Source organism: Brassica oleracea, chromosome C5, assembly GCF_000695525.1.
Source record: "Brassica oleracea var. oleracea cultivar TO1000 chromosome C5, BOL, whole genome shotgun sequence".
Lineage (NCBI taxonomy): Eukaryota > Viridiplantae > Streptophyta > Magnoliopsida > Brassicales > Brassicaceae > Brassica > Brassica oleracea.
The window spans coordinates 45,415,866-45,421,557 of NC_027752.1; positions in this window are offsets into that span (position 1 = coordinate 45,415,866).

Here is a 5,692-nt window from a genome sequence, read left to right on the forward strand (position 1 = left end):
TTCACTAACATATGATTAAGGTCAAAGAGGTTTGGAACCTTTTTTGTCTTCGTTTCTATTGAAAATAGCGATTTTATAGTGGCTAGTCCACCAATTTATGGAGTATTATGAAGTTTTACTAAATTAATTAACAAAAAATTAAAACGATGCCCATGCACCATGAAAGAGATTTTAATATACATTAATACAAATGTATAATGTATTTATAAATTTTAAAACAACACTAAATATCATAGACTTCAGTATTTAGAACATTTACCGAAAAACTCAATATTTTCGTAAGGGTTAACACATAGATTTTGAGAAAAATTCAAAAATATGAAAATACTTCTTTAATGCATAGTTGCATCCTTCACTAACATATGATGAAGTACTAACATATGATGAAGTTCAAAGAGGTTTAGAACTTTTGTTGTCTCCGTTTCTCTAGAAAATAGCGATTTTATATTGGTTATTCCACCAATTTGAGGAGTATTATGAAGTTCTAATAAATTAATTGAAGCAAAATTAAAACGATGCTCATGTATCATGAAAAAGAGTTTAATATAGATTAATACAAATGTAGAATGTGTTTATAAATTTTAAAACAATATAAAGATCATAGGCTTCAATATATAGAGCATTTACCGAAAAATTCAATATTTTCGTATGGGTTAACACATAGATTTTGAGAAAAATTCAAAAATATAAAATACTGTTTTAATGCATAGTTGCATCTTTGACTAACATATGATGAGGGTCAAAGATGTTTAGAAATTTTGTTGTCTCCGTTTCTCTAGAAAATAACAATTTTATAGTCGTTATTAATCCACCAATTTAGGGAATACTATGAAGTTTTACTAAATTAATTGACAATAAATTAAAACGATGCCCATGTAGCATGAAAAAGAGTTTAATATACATTAATAAAAATGTAGAATGTGTTTATAAATTTTAAAACAACACTAAAGATCATAGGCCTAAGTATATAGAACATTTTCCAAAAAAAAACTCAATAATTTCGTAAGGGTTATAACACATTGATTTAGAGAAAATTTCAAAAATATGAAAATACTGTTTTAATGTATCGTTGCATCCTTCACTATCATATGATGAATGTCAACGAGGTTTGAAACTTTTGTTGTCTCCGTTTCTCTAGAAAATAACGATTTTATAGTGGTTAGTCCACCAATATAGGGAGTATTATGAAGTTTTACTAAATTAATTGACAAAAAATTAAAATGATGCCCATGTACCATGAAAGAGAGTTTAATATACATAATACAAATGTAGAATCTGTTCAGAAATTTTAAAGCAGCACTAAAGATCATAGGCTTCAGTATATAAAACATTTAATGAAAAATTCAATATTTTCGTAGGGGTTAACACATATATTTTGAGAAAAATTCAAAAATATGAAAATACTTTTTTACTGCATAGTTTCATTTTTCAGTAACATATAAAGAAGGTCAAAAAAGTTTGGAACTTTTGTTGTCTATGTTTCTTTAGAAAACAGCGATTTTACAGTGGTTAGTCCACCAATTTAGGGAGTATTATGAAGTTTTACAAATTTATTGACAAAAAATAAAAAAGATGCTCATGTATCATGAAAGAGAGTTTAATATACGTTAATACAAATTTAGAATGTTTTTAGAAATTTTTAAACAACACTAAATGTCATAGGCTTCAGTATATAGAGCATTTACCAAAAAAAATCAATATTTTAGTAGGGGTTAACACATAGATTTTGAGGGAAAAAATTAAAATATGAAAATTCTGTTTTAGTGCATAGTTGCATCCTTCGCTAACATATGATGAAGGTCAAAGAGGTTTGGAACATTTTTTGTCTCTGTTTTTTAGAAAATAGTGATTTTATAGTGGTTAGTCCACCAATTTAGAGAGTATTATGAAGTCTTACAAAGTTAATTGACAAAAAATTAAACGATGGCCATGTATCATGAAAGAGAGCTTAATATACATTAGTACGAATTTAGAATGTGTTTAGAAATTTTAAAACAACACTAATGATCATACGCTTCAATATATAGAACAATTAAAATCAATATTTTCGTAGGGGTTAAGACATAGATTTTGAGAAAATTTTTAAAATATGAAAATTTTGTTTTAATGCATAGTTGCATCCTTCAGTAACATATGATGACGGTCAAAGAGGTTTGGAAACTTTGTTGTCTCCATTTTTCTAGAGAATAGCGATTTTTTAAAACAACACTAAAGATCATAGACTTCAGTATACAGAACATTTACCGAAAAACTTAATATTTTCGTAGGGGTTAACACATAGATTTTGAGAAAAAATCAAAAATATGAAAATACTGTTTTAATGCATAGTTGCATCATTCAGTAACATATGATGAAGGTCAAAGAGGTTTGGAACCTTTTTGTCTCCGTTTTTCTAGAGAATGAGAATTTTATAATGGTTAGTCCACCAATATAGGGAGTATTTTGAAGTTTTACTAAATTAGTGGACAAAAAATTAAAACGATGCCTATGTACCATAGAAGAGAGTTTAATATACAATAATACAAATTTAAAATGAGTTTAAAATTTTTAAAACAACACTAAAGATCATAGACTTCAGTATATAGAACATTTACCGAAAAACTCAATATTTTTGTAGTGATTACATATTGATTTTGAGAAAAATTCAAAAATTTGAAAATACTGTTTTAATGCATAGCTGCATCTTTCACTAACATATGATTAAGGTCAAAGAGGTTTGGAACCTTTTTTGTCTTCGTTTCTATTGAAAATAACGATTTTATAGTGGCTAGTCCACCAATTTATGGAGTATTATGAAGTTTTACTAAATTAACTAACAAAAAATTAAACTGATGCCCATGCACCATGAAAGAGATTTTAATATACATTAATACAAGTGTAGAATGTATTTATAAATTTTAAAACAACACTAATGATCATAGACTTCAGTATTTAGAACATTTACCGAAAAACTCAATATTTTTGTAGGGTAACACATAGATTTTGAGAAAAATTCAAAAATATGAAAATACTGTTTTAATACATAGTTGCATCATTCCCTAACATATAATGAAGTTCAAAGAGGTTTGGAACCTTTGTTGTCTCCGTTTTTCTAGAGAATAGAGATTTTGTAGTGGATAGTCCACCAATATAGGGAGTATTATGAAGTATTACTAAATTAGTCGACAAACAATTAAAACGATACCCATGTACCATGGAAAAGAGTTTAATATACATTAATACAAAAATAAAATGTGTTTAAAATTTTTAAAACAACACTAAAGATCATAGACTTTAGTATATAGAACATTTACCGAAAAACTCAATATTTTCGTATGGGTTAAAAACCATAGATTTTGAGAAAAATTAAAAAAATTAAAATATTGTTTTAGCATAGTTGCATCCTTCACTAATATATGATGAAGGTCAAAGAGGTTTGGAACTTTTTTTGTCTTCGTTTTTTTAGAAAATAGCGATTTTATCGTGCTAGTCCTCCAATTTAGGGAGTATTGTGAAGTTTTACTAAATTAATTGACAAAAAATTAAAAGTATGCCCCTGTACCATGAAAGGGAGTTTAATATACATTAATACAAATGTAGAATGTATTTATATATTTTAAAACAACACTAAAGATCATAGACTTCAGTATTTAGAATATTTACCGAAAAACTCAATATTTTCGTAGGGATGTCAAAGGGGCTTCTTACTTCCCAAACAGATCCTCCTACATCTATATATAAACGCTGGTTTATCAAGAATACGCAAGAAAAGCACTTCGAATTGTTGATTCAGCGCCAGAGATGGCTTAGAACGAATAGTTCATTATCTAATGGATTTTTCCGTTCTAATACTCTATCCGTATACAAATGTACAAAGTGTTTCGAAATTTTAAAACAACACTAAAGATCCTAGACTTCAGTATTTAGGACATTTACCGAAAAACTTAATATTTTCGTAGGGGTTGTAGATTTTGAGAAAAATTCAAAAACATGAAAATACTCTTTTAATGCATAGTTACATCATTCACAAACATATGATGAAGGTCAAAGAGGTTTGGAACTTTTTTTATCTTCGTTTCTTTAGAAAATAGCGATTTTATAGTAGCTAGTCCACCAATTTAGGGAGTATTATGAAGTTTTACTAAATTAATTGACAAACAAATAAAAAGATGTCCGTGTACCATGAAATAGAGTTTAATATAAATTAATACAAATGTAGAATGTGGTTTAAAATTTTAAAACAACACTAAAGATTATAGAGTTCAGTATTTAGAACATTTACTGAAAAACTCAATATTTTCGTAGGGGTTGTAGATTTCGAGAAAAATTCAAAAATATGAAAATACTGTTTAATGCATATTTGCATAATTCACTAACATATGATGAAGGTCAAAGAGGTTTGGAACCTTTTTTGTCTTCGTGTCTTTAGAAAATAGCGATTTTATAGTAGCTAGTCCACCAATTTAGGGAGTATTATGAAGTTTTACTAAATTAATTGACAAACAAATAAAAAGATGTCCGTGTACCATGAAATAGAGTTTAATATAAATTAATACAAATGTAAAATGTGTTTAAAAATTTTAAAACAACACTAAAGATCATAGACTTCGGTATATATAACATTTACCGAAAAACTCAATATTTTCGTAGGGGTTAACACATAGATTTTGAGAAAAATTCAAAAACATAAAAATACGGTTTTAATGCATAGTTGAATCTTTCACTAACATATGATGAAAGTCAAAGAGGTTTGGAACTTTTTTTGTCTTCGTTTTTTTAGAAAATAGCGATTTTATCGTGCTAGTCCTCCAATTTAGGGAGTATTGTGAAGTTTTACTAAATTAATTGACAAAAAATTAAAAGGATGCCCATGTACCATGAAAGAGAATCTAATATACATTAATACAAATGTAGAATGTGTTTAGAAATTTTAAAACAACACTAAAGATCATAGACTTCAGTATTTAGAACATTTACCGAAAAACTCAATATTTTCGTAGGGGTTAGTTAACACATAGATTTTGAGAAAAATTCAAAAACATGAAAGTATTGTTTTAATCCATAGTTGCATCATTCACTAACATATAATGGAGTTCAAAGAGGTTTGGAACCTTTGTTGTCTCCATTTTTCTAGAGAATAGAGATTTTATAGTGGATAGTCCACCAATATAGGGAGTATTATGAAGTTTTACTAAATTAGTCGACAAACAATTAAAACGATACCCATGTACCATGGAAGAGAGTTTAATATACATTAATACAAATATAAAATGTGTTTAAAATTTTTAAAACAACTAGACTTCAGTATATGGAGCATTTACCGAAAAATTCAATATTATCGTAAGGGTTAACACATGGATTTTGAGAAAAATTTAAAAATATAAAAATATTGTTTTAATGCATAGTTTCATCCTTCACTAATATATGATGAAGGTCAAAGAGGTTCGGAACTATTTTTATCTTCGTTTCTTTAGAAAATAGCGATTTTATTGTGGCTAGTCCACCAATTTAGGGAGTAATATGAAGTTTTACTAAATTAATTGACAAAAAATTAAAACGATTCCCATGTACCATGAAAGAGAGTTTAATATACATTAACACAAATGTAGAATGTATTTATAAATTTTAAAACAACACTAAAGATCATAGACTTCAGTATTTAGAATATTTACCGAAAAAACTCAATATTTTCGTAGGGGTTAACACATAGATT